The sequence below is a fragment of the Hemicordylus capensis genome, chromosome 1 (genome assembly GCF_027244095.1).
Source record: "Hemicordylus capensis ecotype Gifberg chromosome 1, rHemCap1.1.pri, whole genome shotgun sequence".
Taxonomy (NCBI): domain Eukaryota; kingdom Metazoa; phylum Chordata; class Lepidosauria; order Squamata; family Cordylidae; genus Hemicordylus; species Hemicordylus capensis.
In genome coordinates, this window is record NC_069657.1 from 255,268,798 (window position 1) to 255,282,396 (window position 13,599).

The 13,599-nt window shown below is 42.3% G+C and overlaps 1 protein-coding gene across 6 annotated transcripts in view; it reads left to right on the forward strand.

Moving 5' to 3' along the window:
• PLEK (pleckstrin) overlaps window positions 1-13,599 on the forward strand; it is a 217,683-nt gene that overhangs the window by 109,570 nt on the left and 94,514 nt on the right. The gene's annotated exons all lie outside the window — the stretch shown is intronic.

The window sequence follows — 13,599 nt, forward strand, 5'->3', positions numbered from 1 at the left end:
TGGCCCGCAGCACCAGGCATCTGGCCCTTGGTGGGTGTGGCAGCAGATTTTACTATGAAGTGTCCACTGTCAGAGAATTCCCCACCCCGTGGCTGGTTGGGTCCCATGATCCTCATCCAGAGTTGTTGGTGTTGACAATCCCACGGGGGCTCCGGGTTCATGGCTGAGTGTCGCCTAAAGGCCTCATCGTAGCGAGCCCAAGCGGGCCCACTGTACTCCGAAAAAGTGTGATATATGATGTCCAAATGCTTCACCATAGATGCTCCCCACGCTGGCTGTTTCTGTAACACCACCCCCATGTATACCATGTAACCAACCAGCCAGTTGGACCAGTTACAGTCAACTGTTTTGTATCTGATTCTTTCTCTGTCCCTCCAGTCCCCCTTTTCCCCCTCTCTGGGTTCTGTTTCCCGAAACAATAATGAGAACATGTCAACAAATTCGTTCCTCCATATCTTTTCTTTGGTGGCGAGCAACAAGTGATCGCCCAGGGGGAGGGACAACTCCCCCTGGGGGTAGTGCTCAATCTTATCATTTGTGGCTGCTGTTTCCTTGCCCTAGGCCACCTGCCCTGGGTCTGCACTGGCCACCTTACCGCTCTGTCACTTTTGCTCCCATGGTGTGAGCTGCTGCTGTCGTGCAGCTGGTTCTGGTTCTGCCTTCTTTTCAGGCGCCCCAGCAGTCCCTGAAACTGGGGGGGGGGCAAGTAACCTAGTGCTACCAGCCATGCTTGCATCTCCCCCACATGCTGGCCAGGTGCCCCGCCCAAGATGGATAGCACCATCCCCAATCGGACTCACCAAAGGACCCGACATCAGCATCCAAGGTGTTCCGGCTGGCATTCTCCGTTGATTCAGTTGCCTCCCCTTCACCACTCTCCAGTGTGTCCAGCCTCACCTCAATGGACTGTAAAAGTTGCAGCTGCTTATTAGGTTGGTTCCCCACCTTCCTTGCCCCCTGTTTCCCAACTGCCTTGGACCCTTCCCCCCCGAGTGGCCTTCTTCCTGGACTCCAACGCATCTAAGAGAGACAAGATCCTCGCCATTACCAGCTGCCCTTCATCCTCTGATCCAGAGGAGTGGTCGGGTTCCCTGGGCCATGCTGGAGGCTGCTTAGGGGTGGGGGCCTTCTCCTTGCCCTTCTCCTTGCCAGGCCCTTTCCTTGTTGGCCTGACTCAGCAGGCCTGGCAGAACCCCTTAAAGAGGCTGCAACTGATGCCCAACCCGGCTACATGGCCAAATGCAGGAACAAGAACAAGGGGGCTGGCCATGAGATAGCTGTAATTTATTTGTTTGTTTGTTGTTGTTGTTGTTATCAATTCGATTTCTACACTGCCCCTCCACAATTGGCTCAGGGCAGTTGAAACTCAAACAAAAAGAAATAAGCAATTAAGGCCTCTCCTTTTTATTTTATTTTATTTTAATTTAATGGGAGCAAATATAGCACAACTGAAGGACCATTAAAAGGAAAAAACCCTGCCTTGGAGTGCTCACATGTAGTCACCCATTCAAATACAAACCAGGGAAGACCCTGCTTAGCAAAGGGGGCAATTCATGCTTGCTGCCACAAGACCAGCTCTTCTAAATGTTCAACTGGCTTAGAATGCCTCACGCCGCTCTGGGAAATTGTGGGCCAGGCTCCCTAAACTGGATAGCCTTCTGCTTGTTAGCCAAGCTTTACTACTTCAGTCCTTCTGCAAGGTACTCATCACTCAGCTCCCCAGTTAATCAATCCAATATAATAATGCTCCCACATCAACTCCCTCAACACTCCCCAAGCAATGAAATGACCTCAAAAAGAGCATTTCGCCATGAAAGAAGCCCCCTTCCACGTTCCCCAAGCAATGAAAAGAAAAAAGAAAAAGCCCCGTACATCACCCTAGGCCCCTGAGAAAGGTCTTTGTCTGCTTGGTCCCTCGGTGCTCTGACTGCTGCAAAGCACAGCTGCTCCCTTCCTGCTGCAGCGTGTGCGAAGGCCGTTGATCCCTTCCTGCTGTAAGCGTGTAGCTGGTGCCTTATGAGTCAGGAGTTTGGGGGGGGGGGTGTCTCATGATCGGCCTGCGCACGTGTCCAATCGCCACCGCTGTCCCCAGCGCTTTCCTGCTCCCCTGCGCCGGCAAGCCTCGGCGAGAGGTGCCAGGTCGTGATCGGCCTGTGCTGTGGCCGATTGCAGCTGCCGCTCTCACTACCGGCCAAGAGCCCTGATCGCGACCAGCGTGCACATGGCTGATCTCTTCTTCCTCCCTGGCCGACCGTCCCTAGGAGCAAAGAGTGATCACTCCTCTTCCTTGCCCGGCAGCAGAGAGACTGCTCATGAGATGGCTGCCGGACTAAGATGTTCCCCCAGCCCCCTCTCCTGAGTGGCCAGGCCCTGGCCACGTGGAGGGGGCCAAGATGGCACTGCCGTGCCTGCTTCTTCAGGCCGGGTGCACAACCCCACCCCCCCACCCCACCGCTCGGGTGCGGAGGCGGGAAGCGGCATAAGAGTTACAAACCTCATAGGGTGGTTGTAAAATAATGGTTAGTATCCAGAGCAGTGCTTGTGCTTGAGCTCCTTCTGTGAAGTTCCACTCACACAATACAACTTGTGTGAGCCTTCTACTCATGGACCCCTTGAAATCAGAGGCAAAAAGGCTAAAGTTGGCACTATGTCTTTAATGAGAGATTCCAATGGATTTAATAGTAAAATTAATTCTTCAGCTCCTCAGATCATACTACAGTATTTAGAATTAATTTTCTGGAGTACAAATATGAATACGCCAAATATGTTGGAAGTTAAAGGACTTTGCGCTGTCTCTTGTCTCAGACAGTGGAGGACAGACTAGTAAGTCAGAGGCCTAGAGGGTCAAGACATTGGTCACCCCTTCTCTACTGCTCTGACACTATCCCTTTGGATTGTAGATTGCTAATCTTAGGGATTAACTTCCTTCCTCTCTCTCTCTTCCCTACCTGCCCTTCTACCTTGCAACATGGCAAGCCTCTCCCTGCACCATGTGTGCAGAGAAGATGCAGAATCTATCTGCATCCAGCTAGCTAGATAGATTAGAGATCCTAACTCCTCACTTTCCTATCTAGAATGGAGTTCCTTAATAAATGCCTTTTATATTGATTTGAAACTATGAATTGGCTCCAAGTTACTTTACTCTCAGCATACATGCATGCCTAACTAAATTCCACTGTGTTGTGCCTCTGTGCACTCTGCTATAATGAGAAAGGGATTCTCTCACCACAGAGAACTTCCAACAGAATACACACACACACACTGCTTTTCAACTAAAGTTCCCGAAGCAGTTTACATAGATATATATGAATAAAGTGGCTCCCTGTCCCCAAAGGGCTCACAATCTAAAAAAGAAACATAAGATAGACACCAGCAACAGCCACTGGAGGGATGCTGTGCTGAGGAGGGATAGGGCCAGTTGCTCTCCTACTGCTAAATAAAGAGAATCGCCACGTTTAAAAGGTGCCCCCTTGCTCAGTAAGCAGGGGACAGTTCTTCAACAATCTACTAGAATATAGTCATTAAATTGTTTGGGGGTATTTTCATTGATTTTAAATGGTTTTGAATTGTTTTAAAATTGTTTTTATATTGTTTAAAGTAGTGTGTTTTAGATTGTGTTTGTTTTCTTGATTACTAGTCCAGAGGTTGCTGGTTTGAATCTCCGCTGGTATGTTTCTCAGACTATGGGAAACACCTACATTAGTCAGCAGCAATCAATATAGGAAGATGCTGGGAGGCATCATCTCATACTGTGCAGGAGATGTCAATGGTTAACCTCTCCTGTATTCTACCAAAGACAACCACAGGGTTCTGTGGTCGCCAGGAGTTGACACCAACTTGATGGCACACTTTACCTTTACCTTGTTTTATGTATTTTTAAACTTCTTGTGCACCACCCAGAACCTTTGGATAGGGCAGTCTATAAATGTAATAAACAATAATAGTTAATAATAATTCAAAGTTATTTGCTTAATCTTCTGTCAGCAGTGGTTTGTTTGTGCTTCACTGAATTAAGTGGAGTTGTACAGATTTAGGCCAACTAATGAGCCAGTCTGGAATCGTAAAACATTTACATCTAAGAATGCAATGCTGCCACAAGCTGCATTGAACGAAACTAAGAATTAGGCAGTTGATACTGGCCAGTTTTCAAATGTATCACTTTGGTTATGACTATAAATAGTAATTTGCATATGGAAGAGTGCATGGATTGTGCATCTTTATGTAACACCATCTTAAAAATGTCTGCAGTATAAATTCATTTCTAGATATTTCATGTACAAATGTCTCAGGAGGTGTATATTTCCATCCCCTAATGCCTCTGTTTGATGTCAAGTACTTTGAATGTCAACTCCTGTTATTCAAACTGAAAATTCATTGGTCATGATGATGAGCCAAAATAGTTAGCCATCTATTGGTTATGTCCTATAACAACAAAAGACTCCAGCTGGTATTTAATGGATAATATAGCAATGGGCTTTTTAGCTGCATATTTCAAATGCATTCTATGTTTTATAACCTTCTTCCTCTGCATTATCAGTGGGAAGTCAAATATATCCAAATCAGAAGTGACTAGACTAGCTCCACATCTCATTTCAGCTCTTCAGCAGTGATAATATGTGAAGGAGAGAAGGGTTGTTATGAGCAGAGAAGACAATTTGAATGGATTTTTACTAATCCTGATCTATAAATTTGTATTGATATCATCTCATTGGAAGAATCTCATCGGGCAGCATCCAGACTAATTTCTATTTCAATTAATGGGAGTTAATCATAACTAACTTGTGTCACTGATTGCCTAAGTTTCTTGGCAATTGGTTTCATGGGATGACCCCTGGTTCTAGTGTTCTCCACACCATGCATGATTTTATAGACCTCTATCATTTCTCCCCCCAGTAGTCTTCTTTTTTAGCCTTCAACTATTCGTGTTTTCCAGGCTAGAGTGCTCCTTCCATTATTATATGGCTCACAGATGTGTGATTTTTGGAAGTAGTGCAATCTCAGTTCCTTAGATCAACTTTGGCAGTTCTGAGATGCACACCCAATACTGTTGTGCAGCTAGAAGTAGGATTACCAAGTGCTGAAACTCTTGAATAATTAGTGTAATTTGGATTGATTAAAAATTATCATTAGAAAACTCATGACATATGGACTCTCTGTGGAATTCCTAATTTCAATAGGCCATGATAATGCGAGAGCTTTATTGAGGCAGAACATTCTGGATATGGAAAGGCAGAGGGATTTAAGCTCTGTTCCTAAATATGCTAGATTAGGTGAGAATAGGCTTATTTATAAAACAGCTAATGATTATCTTGCCGTATAACTAGGGGTATATCCGGAACCGATTCTGGCAGTTCAGTTTGAATTCAAACCGGACTGTGGGTCCATGAGCTGGTTCAAGTTGAACCAGCCACTGGTTTGATTCAAAGGTTAAACCATGCCAAACTGAGTCGGAACTGGTTCAATTTGGTTTGAGGGATATGCTTGTAAAGGGGAATCGGGTGTCAGATTCCCCTTTCAAGGGGAATGCTTATAAAGGGGAATTGTCATGCAAATGGCCTCAATGCATGTGCAGAGGCTGGTCTGGGCCAGACTTTAGAGAAGGTGCCGGTGGTGAGGTGCCCTCTCACACCACCGCCCTGCAGCCATTAGAAGAAATATTTTAAAGGCAAGGTTCTCACCTTTGCTTGTAAAGGGGAAACCCCCCAAATGCCCCTTTATAAGCATACCCTGAACCAGTTCCATTAGAACCTGGTTCAGTTTGAATTTGGACCGGCACACCTTGGGGGGGGGGGCGCTCTGTGCCCTATGTGCCTACGTATATATCATACATGCCTACAGACTGCATGTAATTGGCAAGCTCTCTTCGATACCTGAACATCAGTTGTTTTAAACCTTGAAAGTTGCCTCACAAAAGTATGAAAACTTGAATTCCATTGATTTCACGGTTAAGGACAAGCTTCAGAATAGATACTGGAGATGGCCCATTTACCCTGAAGGAGTATGGTGGATTACATGAAGGAAGGTTCTTTTCCTCGGTGGGCAAGAAAAGATGGTAGTTGTCTGATGGGCATTTCTTGTCTTGCCAGCTCCATGCATGCATGCTTTGTCCTGTCAGCTGGGGCACAGAGATTGAGCTCTGGTCTCTAGAATGACTCGTTAAATTTATGGCATTTTATGTGACCTATAGCACTTAACATCTGAATCTGTGTATTTATTAGAATACTATTTATGTTCCTTGTTATATGCACGGATTTATGTTTTGTTTTCCTTGGTACCTCTGCTTTTTCTTTAGCCAAGTTCTTTATATGTGCTGGGTTTTCAAAGCCCTTGCCATCCAGACTCCTCCTAACTACTCAAAGCACATTATTCTTTGCATGTAGCAAAGAAGGTTAAACAGAAGAGTGAACACACATGGGGAAACAAAAAATAAGCAGACTTAAAACACTTGACTGGATGTGGTGTCAGGGGAACCCTAACGTGCCCAGGAATAAGGATGGCAGCTATTGTTTGTTAAGCCCCACATTGAACGACTTTGTCATAATATTTTGGAATGACAAAAGAGATGGGGGAATGGGTTTCTTACTGTTGTTTTTCCCCCTATTGTTGTTTTCCCCCTATGAGGTGTGGAGGTTAAGAGTAGCTTACAGGAAATCCTCAATGCTAATTTTAAATGATTAAATTAACATAGCATTACTGCTGTCTAAATGTCAGTGTAGTTCCTATTTGTATGTCTTTTCAGACCATACCACCCTCAGAAGCTATTCTCACGTGCAGCGAAAACCGGGCTTGAGCGACCGTCAAACTCCATGCAGACCTCCTTTCAGCACTTCACACTGCTCCTGTGAAGCACCTCTCAGTATATTTTTCTACTTCAGTTTGCTTCATGGCAAAAATAAATAATATAACCAGAGAACAAAAACTGCAAATACTACTGTTCAACAACTAGCAGGAAAGGGGGTCTGGCATTGCTGAACTGTCTTGCATTATCAAGCATGCTTACTTAGACAAGTCCTTAGTTTCATCAACCAGCCCTTCAGTAAACAAGGGGTTGCTATGGGGAATGCTACCACACTGAAGTATCCCTGAAAGTAATAATGTGTCTACCACTTAAAGCTTGTCTAGCAGTTGTTGATAGCAACCCATTTTCAAATACTGTGTTGAGTGTGGAATTATTGTAAGAAGCTCCTGGCTGCAGGCCTTTCTCTGATACCAGCCCATCTTTGGTATTGGGCAGTTTTATAAACATTTTCTTCTATGGTTTTGCAACTCCTGTAGTCTTTTTTAAAAATTTAATTGAAGCTGATTACAAGCTGCAACTTGCAGCAATGTACTGATTGGCAACCTAAATTAGGAAAGGTGAAATGTAACTGGTATCAATATTGACAGCATGGGTAATGTAGTGTATTGTGATTCTTTTTCAACTACTGCCAGGGCAGTCAGTAAACTTTGCTCTTCTCCATCACAGTGTTATTTTCAGATACATCCATCTTTGTAATGTAGAACATGTTAATAACTGAGCTTCTTGCTATATTGTTTAGTGGCTACAAACTTTAGAACAAACTTTTTTCCTTCTCATATAATAGACTAAGAAATTAATGACAGCCTGAGAACAGCAACTGGGCAAAACAATAGATGCAATCTTATAATTCTTGGTATTTCTAATGCTTGACACTTTTTGTAAGTTTCACTGAAAGCTGTGATTGCCACTTTCTTTTTTTCTTTCTTTTTTAAACTGTTTTACTCTGGTTTTAAATTATATTGGGTTGGATTCTGAGGAGGGTTTGCATGAACAGAAGAGCACTTCCACTAATGCAAAGAGAAGCATGATTTCCACCAACTCTCTCCTCCATTAACACCCTGCATTATTCCTGAGCAGTGTTCCGTGTAAGAGGGAATCCCAGATGTGGTTGATTACAGCTCCTAGAATCCCTAGCTACAGTGGGCTTTGGCTAAGGATGCTGGGAGTTGTAGTCAACAGCATCTGGGATTTTCTGTTAGAGGAAACACTGTTCCGGAGGGTTTCCTGAATCAGGTTTTCTGGAGGCTGCAGGACAGAGGAGCAGGAAGGAAAGCCGCATTTTGCAAGCAAAACATGGTTCATGGTTGTCTGAATCCAGCCCATCAGTTGTATATAATCGGTTAAAGGAGAAAAGCAGGATGTATATTTAATATTTGATGTCCGACTTATCTCACTTCATATGGTACCATAAACCATAGAATTTGAAAGACGTATATGTATCCATCAAGCAACACCCTTCTCTCTACTCTGCCCTTCCAGTTTTGCATAGATAAAAAATAATATGACTGCACATCACAAGCTAGTGTTCATTGCCAAACCAGAATTCAAGATTGAGAAACATCATCACTAAACTCTCACCAGATTGCACATGTTCCTGTAATAAAACATTCAGGTATGGTTAAATTAAAAAGTATCTTAACAAGTCCTGAGTATAACAAAAGAGCAGTGAGTTGGTTTTGGTGATGTGTTTGGAGGCTGGCTAGTGTAAAAAACACTCTCACAAGAGTTTACATGCCTGATATCAACAGTATAGCAGGAGAGCTGCAAACTCACATTAAATTATGGCTCTTCTGTGGTCTATAGTTCATAGAGGGGAACAGACTGCCTTGCATGATTTTATTGCTCCTGTGAATAGGCTATTCACACAAGCAGGATTTCTGTTTTGCACTAGTTGACTTTTGATGTATCGTTACTACCAACTCTAAGTTCCTCAATCTCCTTCTCCCATATTTTTGCGGGGAGGGGGAGGTCGTGTTCATCAGAGTCAATTTAGACTACTATATTTAAACTATTTAGTTATCGCATACCACTCATTCGTGGGACTGTACTAGTATTGTGCTTTGAGTATTGCATGGCTGATTCAACAATGTGCTAAAAATGACAAGGCATTCCATCTAGTTTAGTAAATCTTCTCTTTATGACTTGCACCTACATCACAGCAGCATCATTTTCTATTTTAAGACTGTCTACACTTTAAATTCCTCTCTAATCCACATTTCCTTTACTTGCCACCTTTTCCAACAGTGTTAGATTTTCAAGCAGAGTAGGAGCTGAATAATTTGGACTCCTATGCCTAATGTTTTACAGACTACAATTAACTGGCAATGGCAGTGGATCAAAGAAAGACAGTAGAACTGTTCTTTTGCCATTTTAGTCACATATCTGAAAGTAGTACTGGATTATACAAATGACTACAAAGTTTAAATGCCCTGGAAAGTCTCACTGTATGAGCCATTCTAGAAATTTCACAAATATTAGAATGTTTATTATAATTCTGTGCTTACTGTGCACGTCAACCAGCACAAAGACATTAACATTCTTTGGAGTTGGCAAAGCAAGTCTTGGACCTGGAATAACTGGTGCTCGTGAAGTAGCTTGACTGTTCAGTCATCACTGTTTTAGAGAAGATCCTTGGGATGGATCCTGGACTCTTAATATATTGCTACAGGATTGGGTAATGGCTCCCTGCTAGCTAACTCTTTTCTAAGGCAGCTCACTGGCTGATAGTCCAGATGCCAGTGCATGTCCCTGAATGGAAGCCAGTGAACTCTCCCCTACAGAAAGCTAGAATCTGGTGCTAGACCAGACCATTTCCTGCTGTGGTGGTAATATGTTTACCTAAGAAACAAGGTGTATATACATAACATTAACAATGGCAAGTCTCTGCCCAGAGTCTTAAAATCTATATAAGACAGATGCATAAGTCAAAGGAAGGGGGAATAAAGAAATGCAATGGAGGAAGAGAGGTACTCGATTATCCCCTGATAATTGAACAAAGAGGCACCTTTTTAAAGTGGCAATTCTCTTTACTGAGTGGGGGAGAGCAACTGGCCCTATCCATCCCCAGCACAACATCCCTCCAGTGGCTGGAGGAATGTAGAGCTCTGGGAGGAGTTTAAAGATAAAGAGGACAGATGATAAAGACGACAGGGTATAAGATTATTATACTCTATAATATAATAGTATTAAAATTATTTTTTAAAATTTTAAAATTAGACACAGTAAGAGGGAGGAAGACAGTTCAAGAAGAAAAGGAAGAATGAAGTGTCAGTTTTCCTTGAAGGTAGCTAAGTAGGGGTGTGAGTGTGCGCATGCGGCACAGTTCGTTGAACATTTACAAATGTAATCTGCCCCTTGTAGTCTAGATTGGTTCAGTCCATTCTTCTGCCTCAGAATTTTACCACCTCATTCTCTGTAAACTAGACTTTTTAAAAACAAGTTGGCACATTTCTGAATTGTGCCCATCCATGAGGGTTGTTCCCAAAGCCAACCTATGGAAACTGGCCCTAAATCAGGACTGGAACTTAGACTTGCTCTTTTAAAAAGTGCCTCATCTAATCCATACAAGACCATTGGAATGGCCACTAGGATGACAATGCAGCCCAGCATTAGGCAAGTTTAAGCCCCATTGATTTCAGTGGGACTTAAATGCTCAAACAGTGCAATAGATTGTAGCTTAAAGTTGCAATCCTATATACAATGTTTGAAGTACATTCCACTGAACATGGATGGACTGTTAATATTCCTAAATGCTGACTTGGTTTCTAAAACTATCTGAAACAATTCCACAAAATCTGCTTCCTTGTCTTTTTAAACAGAAAACAATATTAGTTTGTTCCTGCAGGTGCAGCTATTAACAGAGGCCAGAAGTTAAATAGAAACACTAACATAATGTTCCTTTTTAATAATTTTGGTTAACATGGGACACACAGTATCAATTTATTGAATTAACTAAGCTGCCCTAGGACTCAAAGTTCTGCCTTAGAGCACAAGCTCTTCCATATTCATAAGGCTGCCCTGATGATATTTCCCTGCTACAGTTCATTCTATTTCTGTGAAATATTTCTAGTTAGGTAAACAGTTATTCAGTGACTTTGCTAATGGATACTTTACCACCATGCTTCCTACCATTTATATATTGTACCACCTGTCAACAAAGGTGCTCAAAGCAGTTTGTGCAGAAAAATAATGTATAAGATGATTCTCTGTCGCAAATGGGCTCACAATCTAAAAAGAAACATAAGGTAGACACCAGCAACCACCACTGGAGGAATGTTGTGCTGGGTCTGGATGGGGACAGTTGTACTCTCCCTGTTAAATAAAAGAGAATGTCCACTTGTGTCTCTGCTCAGTTAGCAGGGGACATTTGGTGTTGCTTTTTTCTGATCAATGCGTGGATGAAACTGAAGATGGCTAACAGAGATATGCAATCAGAATAGGAGGAAAGGAGACCATACATTATTATTTGTATTTTTATTAATTGTATTTAATTTATATACCGCCTGACTCCAAAGGCTCTAGGTTCACAAAGAGGAAATACAATACAAACAAAATAAAACAAATTGTTAAAACAATTTAAAACCAGGGGCGTAAATAGGGGAGAGGGGGCCCGTGTTCATCCCTCTTTCTGGCGGCCCCCCCAGAGTGAGGGAGATAATGAAGAAAATAGGGAGGGACATGGAGCTGGGGGCCCCCTCAGGAGCTGGGGGTCCGTGTTCTTTGAACCCTTTCACTCAATTATAGCTACGCTCCTGTTTAAAACATTCAGAGAGGTCATTCACACAATCAAAAAATAAGTTCTACCTGGGTTTGGGAGCTGTGTGTGCTCCCAATTTCCGGTTGTGTGGAAGCAAGGTCAGAGGAAAACCTGGGTAGAAGTGATTGTGTTGAAGCAAGGTAGAAGGAAAAACTACCCAGGTTTCCCTCTAAATGTGCTTCCACGTAACCGAAAATTGGGAGCACACACAGCTCCCAAACCCAGGCAGAACACAGTTTTGGATTGTGTGAATGACCTCAGAGATTACTAAGCCAGGCTAGAAAATTGCATCTTAAAGGCTTTTTAAAAGGTCAATAAAGATGTTAAGTCACGAATGTCGGAGCGCATTCCACAGCCCAGAAGCAACTACAGAGAAGACTTGCTCTCATGTTGCCACCAGAGGAGCTGGTGGGATCCGGAGACTCTCTCAATGGCCTTAATGTGCTGTGGGGATCACGCAGAAGAAGGTGCTCTCCCAGGTAACCCACTCCTAAGCCATTTAGGGCTTTAAAGGTAATTACCAGTGCTTTGTATTTTGCCCAGAAACCTATTGGCAACCAATGCAGTTGTTTTAACACAGGCATAATCTAGTCTCTCTGATAAACCCCAGAGATCAATCTAGCTGTTAAATTTTGGACCAATTGAAGTTTCCAAACTACATACAAAGGCAGCCCACGCAGAGTGCATATATAAGATAATTATAAGCAGATAATATAATAATAATATAATTATAAGCAGATCCCTTTAGGAAGGACTGTGACTGTTGACCTGGAAGCTACTCTGTATAAAGCAACACAGTGCTTCCTGTCCCCCACCTGTTAGAATACTATAGGGCATTTGCCGCTTGAACTGCTGCCATGCTGTCAGCCTTGAACACTCATGTGAAAACTGAGCTAGCAAGAATATGCCTCTTCAGAGTGTTGAATGAGTGATACTTCCCTCTAATAATCATTCACACGAGTTGCCATAAAGTATCTCTAAAATAGTACCAATGCTAGTGTGCATTAAGAAAAGAAAGAAAAATGTATTAGCCACCTGAAACAGATTCAAATCAAACTATGATCCTGGTGACATAGAATTTGGGGTCAAGATGTTGCCTTCAGTTGTCTTTCATTGTAACTTTTCCTTGTTATGAGATTACATTTATTGTACAGCCCTAGCCAAAGGCCTTCAGTAATCAGGGTGGATTTGATTTAAATCAAATCGATTTAAATCACAAGTCAGTAAGACTAGATTTAAATCATGGTTTTTTGCATAAAGACTCATTCTTGCTGGCATAATCTTAATATTTACAACCAGATGAAGGTTTCATTTTTGGTCCTCTTCTAGATAGAAAAATTGCCCAAAATAATCCTCCCGAAACCTCTGGAAGAGCATGACATTGTGAATGGATTAATGGAATTCATTTACCAAAAAAATCTAAACATTGCATATATACAGCCTCATGCTACATAATTAAAAACTAATCCTTATTTCATGAGAATAACCTTTGAACTATAATGTATTTTAAATAGAAAACTATCTTTAGATAGATTTTTTGCCTCAAAAAGCATTTTATTTTTAAAAATCTGATTTAAATTTTAAAAAATCATTGATTTTTATCCACCCTGTCAGTAATACAGATGCAGTTGTACAAACCTAGCATATAGAGGCTTGTGAATAACCAAAATGGATGTCTGTAGAATCCCTGGATATTTTCAGCCCATAAAACATGACTGGCAAGTAAATACAGAGGAGGAGGAGGAGAAAAGAAACCAAGCCTTACACAGCTGTCCCTGCTCCCATTGGGGCCCATTAAATACTATACAAACAAGCCGTCTCTTATTTAGGATGCTTTATTCTGCCTGGTATGCTTCTTTGGTTTGGGTTTTTTCCCCCTCATACCATTTCAGAATGCCATAAATTGTTTTCAAGCTGTGTCATCATGGCCTTGCAACCTGAACTTGCTGTGTTGTGGAGAATGGTGGGGTGCTTGATAACAACTCTGATACACGTTTACATAATTTGTATAGCTAAACTATACCTTGAAAATAGATTGCAGTTG